We start from the raw sequence: 14,505 nt of genomic DNA on the forward strand, positions 1-14,505 counted from the left end.
GTGCGCAGCAACGAAGACCCAACGCAGCCAAAAATAAATAAATAAATAATAAAGTATAGAATCTTTAAAAAAAAAAAAAAATTCAATCCGCAAGCCAAGGGGAACAGAAACAATCTTTTTTGAACAGCCCATGCATGGGACACATAAGCCCATTTTCAAGCTGGAGGCAGCATGGGGGTAAGGATGGCTCTGCAGGTCCGGCCTTCCTGGCTGGCTTACCTCAGCGGTGGCAGCAGGTTCCTGCACACACGGCCAAGAGCAAGATCCTGCAAGAGACGAAAGAGACCCAGCTCAGACCCACAGGAAAACTCCTGCTCAGTGGCTTTCAGAGCGTGATCTGAGGCCCCGGGGGGCTCCCAAGACCCTTCCGGGGGTGCACGGGTCAAAGCCATCTTCACCAGGACACCAAGTGCAGCAGAGTCTCCCAGAGGCTGACACATCATGGTGTAAAGAGAGAGAGGGATCTAGCTTATACTCTGACACCAGATACTTAAGAGATTTGCAAAAATGGAAAACGAGGCCATTCTGTTCATTAATTCCTTTGGTTTTGGAAACAGTGATTTTCATAAGGTATTTATTTATAATAAGATGTACATGGCTTATTTCCATTTTAAATGAATTAAGAAATATTTTAAAACATCTCAATTTTAGCTCTAATATCGTAAGTATCAGTAGAGATAAGCTACATAATCAAAAGCTCCTTGGGATCCTGAGTAATTTTTAAGTGTCAAGGGGGCCCAAGACCAAAACGTTGAGAACTGCTGCCCCAGGCGGCTATTTTGGTACTAACTTCTATTAAACAGCATCTGCTTGGAAGAACAGAAGTGGCCAGTATTAGGTACACAGCACTATATGCCGGGCGCCCTACTAAATATTTTATGTATGTCATTTCCAAACTCACAATCATCTTAAAAAAAAAAAAATCCAAGAGAACTATATTCACCATCCTGTGATAAGCCATAATGGAAAAGAACATAAAAAAAAGAATGAAGGGGGCTTCCCTGGTGGCGCAGTGGTTGAGAATCTGCCTGCCAATGCAGGGGACACGGGTTCGAGCCCTGGTCTGGGAAGATCCCACATGCTGCGGAGCAACTGGGCCCGTGAGCCACAACTACTGAGCCTGCGCGTCTGGAGCCTGTGCTCCGCAACAAGAGAGGCCGCGATAGTGAGAGGCCCGCGCACCGCGATGAAGAGTGGCCCCCGCTTGCCGCAACTAGAGAAAGCCCTTGCACAGAAACGAAGACCCAACATAGCCATAAATTAATTAATTAATTAATTAAGAATGAATATATATGTACAACTGAGTCACATGGCTGTACAGCAGAAATTAACACAACACTGTAAATCAACTATACTTCAATTAAAAAAAAATAAAGAGGAAAGAAAAAAAATCCAGCCTTTCTGCCCCCCTGGAGTGGAGACGGGTGCTCTAAGGACTGGTTACTTGTCCAAAGTCAGGAAGTCACAAAGAGCAGGGCATGAACTCAAGTCACCCTGGCTCCTAAGATCATGATCTTCTACTACATCCTTTTTTAAAAATAGGAATCATGAGAATTTCTGCAAACTAAACTGGAGCAAAGTGGCTGGGGCCCACTCTCCCACGTGGCACTGGACAGACTCAGGATGCGACAGTGCAAGTGCACAGTTTGGATGAAACGTCACTGACCGGGCTTCTCTGCTGCCTGCAAAAGACACACCCCTCCAAGTCCAGTTTACATCTCTTGTCTCCCTCACAGTATAACCGGTGTCCCTGATATATCATAGGGTGACCTATCAAGAAGGCTATAATTGGCCTTGGCTTTAGAAAGCCCACCTTTTGCAATCTGTCTCAATTTTTATGAAACATTGAAACAGTGGGTGAAGATGTACTATTATTAGTCCTTCAACTGTAGCTGATTTTAAGCTTATGTGCAGGGAGGGAGGGAGTGGAAAGAAATTCTCACTGACAAAACTTGTGCAGGCAATACAAGCCATTCTGAGCTTAAAAATCTAAAGCATGGTATGGTGGGTTCCTCAAAAAAAAAAAAAAAAAAAAAATTAAACCTAGAATTACCATATGATCCAGCAATTCTGCTTCTGGATATATACCCAAAAGAATTGCAAGCAGGGACTGAAACAGATATTTGTACCCCCTTGTTCATTGCAGCCCTTTCTGCAATAGCTAAAAGGTAAAAACAACCCACGTGTCCATCAGATTATGGTTTATCCATCCATACAACAGAGTATCATTAAGCCTTTTAAAGGAAGGGAATTGGGACACATACTAAAACATGGGTGAACCCTGCCAAGTAAAATAAGCCAGTCACAAAAGGACAAATACTGTAGGATTCCACTTATATGAGGTCCCCAGAGGAGTCAAATTCATAGAGACAGAAAGTAGAATGGTGGTTGCCAGAAGCTGGGGAGGGGGGATGGGGAGTTATTGTTTAATGAGTACAAAGTTTCTATTTGGGGAGAGGAAAATGCTCCAGAGATAGATGGTGGTGATGGCTGCACAACAATGTGAACGTAACTTAATGCCACTGAACTGTACACTTAAAATGGTTAAAATGGTAAAATGTATGTTATATATATCTTACCACAATTCAAAAAGAGCATTCACCAAAAAGGTTTCCTGGGGCTTCCCTGGTGGCGCAGTGGTTGAGAGTCTGCCTGCCAGTGCAGGGGACGCGGGTTCGAGCCCTGGTCTGGGAGGATCCCACATGCCGCGGAGCAGCTGGGCCCGTGCGCCACAATTACTGAGCCTGCGCATCTGGAGCCTGTGCTCCGCAACAAGAGAGGCCGCGATAGTGAGAGGCCCGCGCACCGCGATGAAGAGTGGCCCCCACTCGCCGCAACTAGAGAAAGCCCTCGCACAGAAGCGAAGACCCAACACAGCCAAAAGTAAATTAATTAATTAATTAATTAATTAATTAAAAAAAAAAAAAAAGGTTTCCTAACATCAAGCAATCAGAAAAGAATACATTAATGGGTATCTTATGTTACGGTTTCAACCTTCACTAAATGTATTAAATCCACCCAAGCATTCGTCCACGCAGCAAATGTCCACCGACTGCGTCCTGGTCCTTAGCTCCTGTGTTAGGAGCTGGTGAAGGAGACAGTCAAGTCTCTACCTTGGAGCACACCCACCAAGGCACCAGGCATAGTACTCCATACACCAAAAAGCACCCTGGGGCGGCCTACATGGCAGACGCAGCCCCGCACTACAGATGTTAAATGTTTCTTGCTAACAAAGCATGCACTTGCACAATTAAAAAAGAAAAATTCAAGTCCTCTAAGTGTCACTATTTTTCAGAGTTTTAGGCATCATCTTTTCTTCTCTAAAGAGGCTCTCTGTTTTCTACGGGTTTTTTTTATGCTGATCTATTATAAAACCCTCAACTTTAGTTTACGAAATAAGTCTTTAAAAATCCTACTGATTGGGGGTGGCGGGGTGGGATGAACTGGGAGATTGGGATTGACATATATACCCCAATATGTATAAAATGAATAACTAATAAGAACCTGCTGTATAAAAAAATAAATTAAATTAAATTAAAAATTTGTTTTTAAAAATCCTACTGATTAAACAGTCTGTGTTTCATGACTAAATATCATGTAGTTAATTTCCCTTCTCCAGCAGAGAGGCTTTAAATTTTGTGGTAATACCCCTCACACAATGAATGCAACTCTGTAAAAGGCACTTTTCCTTCCTTTGTTACAGCAAACATCCTGGAAACAATTAATGCCCTGCTCCTTTAACCAACTGCTTTTGTTTATGGACAGGAAGGGAAACCACAAATCCTCCGAGTGGCATTGGGGACTCCAGAGTTTTGCTTCATTTCCTACCAAGCAGGTGGTTTATATGAGGCAACCAGCTATTGTTTTGGCTTTGGAGGAAAAAAAGAGTGCATTTTCTGCAGAGCAGGCTTCGCAAGCAGCAGACCTGGGGCGGGGCCGTCGCGGAGCGTTAAGGAAGAGGGACCATCCTCCTCCACCCCCCTCTGCCCCGCTGCTCAGGGCGGCACCTCACACCTCAACAGGAAGCTCTGCCAGAAAACCAGATCTGCAGACACACAGAGGCCTGGCCCTTTGTCCCGACAAGCAGGTTCTTCAGCTGTTTCCCCAGCGAATCCAGGTTCTGAGAAAGTGAAGGCAAATATTTCCTTTCCACTGAGAAGAATACAAATATTCCCTCCACCTCAAAAAATCACCGTTTCTCCGTCGACTGTTAGGACAGGCCTGCTAGCTCTCAGGGCAGGCAAGAAAGGCCAAGTTTTAGTCTTGTTTTTTGTCCTAAAAATAAACATTCCTTTCAAAATGATGAGATGTCTCCGAGGGGGCAAAGTGGTCGGCGCTGATTTCTGTCCGTGCACCTGTGACCTTTGGCGACGTGCACGAGGGGTACCACCTCTCCCCGCATCCGGGCCGGCGGGAAGGAGCACCTCCCCCAAATCCATGAGGCAAAGGCACACCTCCCCATCAGTATGAGGCCAGGAACCCGAGCCCAGACCTCTCCCACTCCAGAAGCACAGCCCACGCGGATATGTGCCCAGGGCCAGGTTCAAATAGCTTATCGTATCAGGAGAGAATTTCTGAATCACGGGGGATTCTGCAGAGTATGCCATTTGCTCCAGGAAATGCATTCTGGAAACCAGCTCACCTGTCAATGCCCGATGTTCAACACCAGCGACCACTCACCAGCGCCGGTAACCGGGCTTGACTGCTTCAAATAGTTGTACTCAGACAGACTGACAGACACACACACACACACACACACACACACACACCACACAGAGCCCCAGCGGTCTCTGAAAGCAGTGTCCCATCTATTTGAAGGTCTACTTCTACGCTGGTGTCTAAATCGTGGAGAAGATGTCAGCTCAGCTTTAAACTATGTTACAAACCTGGATGTCTGCCCACTAGGAGAGGTCCGTTTTCACTGCGAATCAGGCCAGCGCCATGAGACTCTCCACGTGGGTGGGGCTGCCTGTCACGGAGATGTTTCCCTCTGTGATTTCACTTTGGCCCAACATAAAGCACTGCTGTCACTCAGGTATTGTCTGTTTTTTTCTTTGGTGGCTGTTGTATATATATATATTTTTTTTTTTTTTTTTTTAATTGTGCTAAGAACACTTAACATGAGATCTACCCTCTCAGCAAATGTTTAAGAGCACAATACAATACTGTGAACTGCAGGCAGGACGCTGTAAAGCAGGCTCTAGAACTTATTCCTTGTACATAACTGAAACTGCATACCCATTGGACAGTGACCCCTGCCCCACCACCCAGTTCCCCACCTGCGCAGCCCGTGGTAACCACCATCCTACTCTGTAGTCTGAGTTTGATGATTTTAAGCGGAATCACGCATCACTTCTCCTCGTGTGTCTGGCTTATTTCACTGGGCATAATGTCCTCCAAGTTCATCCACGCTGTCACACAGGACAGGATGCCCTACTTTTTTAAGGCTGAATAATATTCCACTGTATATGTTCTCTGGTGGTTTTTTAAGTTGGGTAGAGGTAGTAAGAAGGGAGAAAGAAACTGGAAACAGAGCCCCTTCGAAGGTACTTTAACATTTAACAATACTCACTTAGCACCTCCGGCGCCCAAACCCGTCCCTAAACGCTGTCCCTGTAGGAGTTGCTGCCACCTGAAGCTTTCTGCCTAACAGAGGGACCCAACCTCTCCACAGAAGATGGGGACCAAGTGTCCAAAGAATATCATGGAAGACGTCTCCAGTAGGTACTGTGAGGGGTCCATGGAGGAGGCCAAATCGTACCTGGGAGGAGAGAAACGGGGAAGAAAAGGGTAGAGCAGGTAACACTGGAGCACCTGGACCACAGCAAAGGTGTGGAGGGTCAGGGGGCAGGGGGAGCTCTGTCCCTTCACCCTTCCATTTTGTCAGAAAGGTACATACCTATCCAACTTTCAGGCAGGCCTTCCTCTCCTCCATCCCAGCCCAAGGGGGAGTCGGGAAGAATCTAGGATTGGATGCCTCCCCACACCTCACAGAGAACTCCATCAGCCCTGTTAACACCGCTCCTCAGAGAGAATTCCATCAGGCCCTAAACACTGTGCTTTTGTGTCTAGACTCTAGACTCCAGGAGGGCAGGGACCAGGTCCGGTTCACGACTGCATAGCCAGTACTAAGCACTGTGCTTTACGCTTTAAAAGCACCTGAAGAATATTTCCCAAAAAGAGAAGAAAGAAGGGAGGGGTAGCGGGAGGGGGAAAGAAGGGAAAAGGCAGGCAAGGAAAAGGAAAGGAAAAAGCCGTCCGCAGAGACTTGAGAGCCGCTGAGGATAAGAACGGGGGTAGGTGTGTGCCTAAAGAAGGAACACAGGGCTTTTCCAAACGGAATTCCCACAGCACAGGCTGAGCCACAGGAAATCACCAGTACCCTGCCTCGCTGACCTGAAATAGCAGCTCGTGGTTCAACCTAATATCCACCTCCTCCTCCGTGGGCTGGCCTGTTCCATGCCTACCTCTATCACAATGGCTTGTCTGGGGACAAGGCCAGCCTTACCCATCTCTCTGTGCCCCATCAGCCAACGTCCACGTGAATGACCCGCCAGCACCTCTCCCTCAACGTACAGAAGAGAGTTCCCATGCTTCCCGCAATCCTCCCCGACCACCCCTGCTCCCAACCTGGGGTAACAGCCCCGTCCTCCCTCACGTGCCCTCTCGTGCCACCTGAGCCATGGAGCTGCAGGGTCTGTCTGCCCAGCACCACCGCTTCTGGCTCTGGGCGGAACCCCCTGCCCCTGGGCCGCTCAGGGCACCTCCCTGCCACCGCATCGGTGGCTAGATCAGGGGGCAGAACCAAAGCGAGCCGTCTCCATCTTTTCTAGGATAATGCAGGGATCTCGGGAGATGGAAGTCGGTTGCCACTGAGGATGCTAGGCCAGGAGGATGTGAGCTGCTGGCCGCCATCCTGGTGATCCCACGGAAAGGGCTGAAGAACTCAGCAAAGCAGAGAAGGGGAGTCAAGATACAAGACAGAAAGGGTCTCCGGGCCAATGCTGGAGCCAACAGTGTCTAAAGCATGCTCCTCCCAGACATCCCAGTTACTGGACCTTTCTTTTTCTGCCTAAGAAGGTTTAAGTTGGGTTTCTGTCGCTCATAACCAACGGCCCAGATGAATACACCTATTCAAAACTGCACCGTGCGTACCTTCAATCTTGAAATAGCCTTCAAATAAGTCCATAAGGTGGAGCCAAGCACCTTTGACCTGACAAGCACAGCATGCAGTAAATGACCTTTCCCAAATAAATATACCACCCCCCTGCAAGGTCTCCTGGTTTGGTCCCTTTTATCAAGATGTTCCCATCACCCAATATACCCAGCAGCCTTCACTGTCACAAAGCTTTCTCAGACATTTCCAGGGGGAAAACGTTTTCGAGAAAAACTTCCTAGACAGTGTCTTCCTCTCTATGCCTCCCAAAGACCATTACTTGTACCTTTTGCTTTTGCTCTAAACTAACATTTTTCAGTCCGCCTCATATGTGATTTCTTTACAAATAATTCACTTGTGAGTTTTTAATGAGCAGAAGCCTTAGGCATAACAGGTAATCAATGAATAGTTGGTGAAACGAATAATCACAAGCAGGAGAGCTTGCATTTGCTGACGATGATGGTACGATTAACTCAAAGTCTGTATCCCTTCCCCATAAATTTATTCCATTAATTTTTCTCTGAACTTTGAAGAGGAAATAACTAAATTACCATGACTATTGGGATGGCCTTGATGTGGTGGAGGCAATACTCTGGGCTCTTTCAGTATTTTCCACAAATAAGATAAATAAGGAAGGCGCTTGGGAGCCAATACACCCGTGCTAATTAAAGCTAAAAAGCTCGACCTGCCCCACAAACACCGTAAAGTCCTAACTCTCAGCCATGGCAACCAAGCCACCGGCAATCTCTCCAGCCATCCTTCCAGGTCCCTGTCCTGCCACCCCTGCTCACACACCCAGAGAGTAGTTTTTCAGATTGCTTAGGGAGATGGTGGACCAGCAAAAAGTCCTGCCGTTGTTTGGTGAACACCCCTCTTCTCGACCCAGTGTGTAAAACATAACGAATAATAATATAATTTTAATGTGGGAGCCAGGAACAATTTTACTAGCAGAAAGACGTACGTGATGAATTCATGTTTATCCCCACAAGCATACCTATCCAGGAAAAAAATAAATAAATAGGACATTGAACTTGGCATGCACACCTGCACAGGTTCTTCCATGATCACTGGCTAGTCTGCTTTATCATCTGCATGTAGACAAGGAAGACATTACAAATAAGAAAATGTCATTCCTTAAAGTGGTGATTTATGTTCATTATCTTTTTTTAAATTTACTTTATTGAAATATAGTTGATTTACAATGTTGTGTTAATTTCTGCTGTAGAGCAAAGTGATTCATTTATAGATATATGTACATATTCTTTTCCATTGTGGTTTATCACAGGATATTGAATATAGTTCCCTGCACTATACAGTAAGACCTTGTTGTTTATCCATTCTATATATAATAGTTTGCACCTGCTAATCCCAAACTCTCAATCCATCCCTCCCCCTCCCCCTCGGCAACCACAAGTCTGTTCTCTCTGTCTGTGATTCTGTTTCTGTTTCATAGATAAGGTTCATTTGTGTCACATTTTAGATTCCACATATAAATGATATCATATGGGATTTGTCTTTCTCTTTCTGACTTACTTCGCTTAGTATGATAATCTCAGGTCCATCCATGTTGCTGCAAATGGCATTATCTCATTCTTTTTTATGGCTGAGTAATATCCCATTGTGTATATATACCGCCCCTTCTTTATCCATTCATCTGTCGATGAACATTTAGGTTGTTTCCATGTCTTGGCTATTGTAAATAGTGCTGCTATGAATGATGTTCGTTATCTTAAGAGCTGAACATTGATCCAACCTCGGGAGCACCCATGACCAAATACAACCCATGCACAGTCCTGTGGTTTCCTACACTCTCTACAGGTTGAACACAGTTCTAATGTAATGATGTTATGATGTCCTTTTAAGACTGGGGGATCCTCTATTATGAAATAGTAGTTATTAAATCAATGAAGAAAGGAAAGAATAAAACAAATTTGTGAAATTCAAGTACCTTCTCTATTTTGAAAACAAGTACAATTAGCAATCATAATAAGCTAAGAAAGTCTATGGGAATTCCCTGGAGGTCCAGGACCCCTCGCTTTCACTGCCGAGGGCCTGGGTTCAATCCCTGGTCGGGGAACTAAGATCCCACAAGCCATGTGGCGCAACCAAAAAAAAAATGTCTGAATTCAAACAAAAGACTACTGGTGTCCATAAAAGATAAAAGTGCCCCAAGTGATAACTTTGCTAGTAGTGCTGTCTCTGTTTTCCTACACTGACAGAGCTAGAATCCAATAACAGATGAATTTCTTGAATCATACTTAAATTATTACTAACACAATATACAAGATGGAAATCTATGATGAGCTGGGCAAACCAGACAGAAAGAAAATGAGGGAGGGAAAATAAATTGGTATAGATTTGTCTATTATAGGCTTGACCACATCTAGAACAAAAGAAATAAATCTGACAGCGCAAAGTCACATAATAACTATGCTGTCATGTTTGGGGGGGAAAGGAAAGTATGACAGCTGATATGTATCAAATATTTACTAAGTGGTAAGGATGTATTTCGTTTAAGCCCCATTACTTCAAATTGTTCAGAAAATCTGAATCTTTATCTACTCAACGGAGATGTAGCGCTTTATTTTATATAGATAAAAACAGAAAATACAAAGCTAACTCCTGTAACTGATACACAATTTGGAGAAAAAATACAATGAAGCCATTTGAAATGTAATAAAAGGGAATACCCTCTACCCATCCATTTAGGTTATACCCTGTATTCAAGAAAACATAACTTGTATCAGTTTTCTCAGTTCAATGTATCAGATCTTTAGATGACAGTTCTTATAAATACAGTCAGCAAAGTATACTTTTCTAGAGGCTGATGTTTATTTTCTAGCTAAGTCTCTGTACTTTCCCCAATAAAAAATGGTATTTTACAAACTTATCTACAGAAGTGATCATCATAGCGCCACAGAGCAATACAGGCCATATTATACAAGCACACATGTAGAGGTACAGCTTCTGTCTAAGTAAAGTGGGGCTCCGGTTGGAGGGGGTAGGTGGGAGACAGGTCAAAGGTTGAGAATTTTGCATAAATGGAAAGTGATGCAAGAGGAATAATCTTTTTCTTTCATATCCCTTCTCCTCCTCTCTCTTCCGTACTATTTCTCTCACCTCTGAAATGTCTTTCCACTCCAAAGGGGCCAACAGCTTGACACCTGAGGCCCTGCTCACAAATAAAAGAGTAAATAAGTACAGCAGTGAAACCACACAAAGAGAACAAAGGCAGAAAATCCGTCCTGGGAGACTCTTTCTCCATCACAAGGTTCCCTTCATCTTAATAACCTGACGAGGGAAAAAAGCAGAGAGGAGAGGATGCTGGTACAGACCGCGCAAATCACAGGGTTTGTAGAAATGGCAGAAAGCAAAGATGCGGGCTTGGTAGTAAGACAGCTATTGACTTTCACACACTCTGTACGGGCCTGCTGAACTGAATGAAATATTTCACAGGCTCAAAGTAAGAAAAACGTAGTGAGCAAGACTGGAAAAGGTGGTATCTCTACTCTGTAAAAATAATAATAGTAATAAAAAGAAAACTATGGAGGGGATAGAACTGGAATGATATTTATTTCAAAACAAAAGGCCAACAGGAAACGAAGATAATATTTACTGAGCTTGGCTTCATCAGCTAATCCAGAAAAATCCCACAGGAAAGCAAAATGCAAGACTCAGTTCCTCCTCAAAACCTTGTCTGTTTGCTCAGAACAGAGATGGGGCTGGGGCAGGGGCTACAGTTTTGCCCACACCGTCCTCTTCTATTTGCTCGATCACGTGGGTCCTGTCTTTATCACCGTGAAATCAACTAAGAAGACAGTTGTAAAACAGAATGTCCAGGTTTCTCTCATCCACATCTTCAGGAGCAGACGTCCAATAAGGTATTTATTAATATTTCGTCGGACATTTTCATTTTATGTAGACATTATCATTCTATCTCCATGATTCCTCTGCGACTGGGGATCCCCAATGGGATGAGCAGGGGAAGGAAACCAGTCCTCATCTCAGCAGGCTCTAGAAGACTTACTCTAATCTGAGTCTCCCCAGTTCACAGGAAGAGCGCCCTAAGTCATCACACAAAATCAGAGAACTGAAGAGAAAAATAAAATGGCGCGAAATACCAACTCACGAGTAACCAGCCATCCTGAATGACTTAAATTTATTTATTTATATATACACAGACATACATACATATCATGCTCGTGTGTGTGTGTATATACACACACACACACGTCCAAAGGCAGTAGTAATTCTAACCCGTAAAAGTATAAATTAGTCCTCACTATTACCAAGATAAACACTTCTTTTAAGGTAGAACAAAGAAAAGCATTAATCGACACGACAAGGTATTCTTCTAGGCAGAGAAACCTCCCTCTTCTGCAAACACCCAGGAACAACACACTTCTGAAACCTCACACGCAGAAAGCAGAGTAAACTGCCTAAACTCTAACCACAGAGCAAAAACACTGGGAACACGGGAGTGAATGACACTGTCACACCCAGCACAATTAATCTCATTACCAACTTGACGCTGTCCTTGACACTGGGGCGCATCTCCCCATCAGGAAAAACGCTTGTCGGCTTTTGAAGCTAAAACTGACAAATGCTGCAATCACTATTGCTGGAGGGGCTCTGCACAGCTGGGACAGGGACCTCGATGGAACGGGAAACAGACCTACGAAGGCCAGGGGACCAAGGAAGGCTACGGTATCACAGGAGAGCCTGGGACGGTAGGGGCTCTGCGACTTAATATTTCTCAACGTTTTTGTTACCTTTATAACACAAGAAAAAAAATAGACTTTGGTGAATTTGATCTTTTAAAACTCCACTGCATTTATAAACCCATTACTCTCAGTCTAATTACTCCAAGTACGACCTATATTTCTCGAGTAACGTACCAGGCACTGATTTAGATGTTCAGGATGCATGAGCTGACGTCCCCAGTGAAAGTTCCTCTCTCCAGTAACTTGAACGCCTTGCCTGCCCGCACACTGCCCAGCACGACATCTATGATCCACCTCATTTCTGGAATCCTCAATTAGGACAAATCAGGTCTAGCTCCTGCCGCATTTAGCACCTTTCCCAAAGGTCATAAAGCAACGGTTCTCTAAAGTGTACACTGTGGCCCTGCTGGCATCCTGGAGGCCCTTCAGTGGGATGTGTGAAGTAAAATAGTTGACTGGTGGGAAGCAGCCGCATAGCACAGGGAGGTCGGCTCGGTGCTCTGCGACTTCCTAGGGGGGTGGGATAGGGAGGATGGGAGGGAGGCTCAAGAGGGAGGGGATGTGGGGACATGTGTATGCATATGGCTGATTCGCTTTGTTGTGCAACAGAAACTAACACGGTATTGTGAAGCGATTATACTCCAATAAAAATCCATTAAAAAAAAAAAACGTTCATAATAACTCTAAGACACTATCTGCCCGTTTGCATCCAAGGCACAGAAGTAACAACATGTAAAACTGCTGGCACTTTAGCACAAGCAAGGCAGTGGCACCAAACTGTACTAGTAACCATATCACACAACTGCCGTTAAAATGAACCAACAGATGAACGGAGGGTCTCGCTCAATGTCCTTGATGAAGAAGTAAAATAATTTTAACAAAGCACGGTCCTGGAGCGCGTGCTTGTCAACATTCTGTGTGATGAAAGGGGAGCACACAGCAAAAGCCCCACACTGCATGCAGCTGGGGTTTCCAGGAAAAGCACCTGTGAGACCAAGCTGTGGGGTGGATGAGCCACTTACTTTTTCAAGAAACACCACCTTTTACTTGAAAGCACGATATACAAACTGGGATTATTCAGATATGGCTCTTTGGAAGACATTTTATAGAAAAGAAACAAAACGGGCCTGTTTTCAAGGAAAACACTGACAAAATAAGAGTCAAGATTTTCATGCAAAAACTGGGCTTTTGGAAAACTGGTGTGTCCACATCCATTGTGAAGCTGACAACTTCCCTATATTGTCTTTAGACTTTTCTCATTGGTGATATAATTTTTTTTTTATATTGCAAAATGAAATGTATCAACATTTGCGAGATTTTCCAAATGACCAATGCGTGATATTTAAAATCATGAACAGAGTTTTAAAAGTTCATAGCTAGGGTTTCGGAATCTACATCTCAACCAACCTTTAAGAAACTACCACTTGTTTAGCATAGTATCAAAGAAGAATCCACATTTATCTAAAAAGAAATTAAAACACTCCCTCTTTGCATCTACATTATCTGTGTGAGGCTGTACTTTCTTCGTACATGGGAACCAAAACAATGTGATATCAGAATGAATGCAGATGCCAGATGAGACACACCAGCTGTCTTCTACTAAGCCAGATATTAGCAATATTTGCAAAAAATTATAAAACTTCTCAATAAGGTTTCTTTCGTTTTGGAAAATGGATACTTTTCATAAAAATGGTATTTATATTAACATGTAGAAGGTTTATTATTTTTTTAATTCAATAATGATTTTGTAAATCTCTTGGGGTTTATTTCTAATGGGCTAAATATCAATAGATATAAGTTACATAAATAAAAGCTCTTTGGAGTGCTCAGTAATTTTCAAGAGTATAAAAAGGTTCTGAGAGTAAAACATTTTAAAAGGAACTTTTAGACGGCAACTCCCACAAGGAAACAAACTTGAGAAACAAAGAAAGCAGGTAAACTAACATTTCTTAGTCATCAGATGATAATGCAAAAAAAGCAGTTCCATTTTAACTCATTAGCCAAATACACATTTATTGAGGTTTCTCTTTAGGGACAGACAAATGGGTAAAGAATTTAAACATTTGGGTCTCCGTTCATCTCTTACAAATTTCCCAAATGACTAGTCTTGTGTGACAATACAGTCACCCTGTATGTAAATTCACGCAAGTAGCTCACTGATACTTGTACATTCTCCCAAATTCACCAACATTCACTGCATTGTCTTTTGCCACCATTGGCTGAGACTTCTCGCTGAATTATTGATTTTCTGCCAATTAATTACCATAGTAAGATTCAGTTGGGCTGATCTCTATAGAACTTTTTTTCTTCCAGTCTCATTTCTCTTGTATCCTTTAGCGTCTGTTGGGGAATCAAAATAATTGGAAACCTAAGGATGAGACAGATACTGAATTCTAAAAATACCCTTGGCATAACTAACAAATAACCCAGTTGTCAGATACTTCATTGGGCAAAGACCTATTTTCCACTGGATTCCAGACTTTGCTGTTTTTCACTTAGATCTTCCCTCTGTTCTCTGAGAATTCCACTTCACTAGGTGATCTTAGAATAAATCGGTTTTACTGAACCCAGCCCAAGACTGTTAAGAATGCTCATATACTCTCACTCATAAAAGTGGAATGCTTG

General features: G+C 43.6%; 1 protein-coding gene across 8 annotated transcripts in view; it reads right to left on the minus strand.

Moving 5' to 3' along the window:
- The window catches only part of SIPA1L2 (signal induced proliferation associated 1 like 2), a 220,988-nt gene that overhangs the window by 169,406 nt on the left and 37,077 nt on the right, over positions 1 to 14,505 (minus strand). Inside the window, exon 2 of one of the 8 annotated variants that reach the window (XM_057531388.1) lies at positions 220 to 266. The exons of the other annotated variants lie outside the window; for them this stretch is intronic. The gene's annotated coding sequence lies outside the window, so the exon portion shown is untranslated. The remainder of the gene's footprint in view (positions 1 to 219; positions 267 to 14,505) is intronic. 8 annotated transcript variants of the gene reach the window in all.

Source organism: Balaenoptera acutorostrata, chromosome 16 (assembly GCF_949987535.1).
Source record: "Balaenoptera acutorostrata chromosome 16, mBalAcu1.1, whole genome shotgun sequence".
NCBI classification, from domain to species: Eukaryota; Metazoa; Chordata; class Mammalia; order Artiodactyla; family Balaenopteridae; genus Balaenoptera; species Balaenoptera acutorostrata.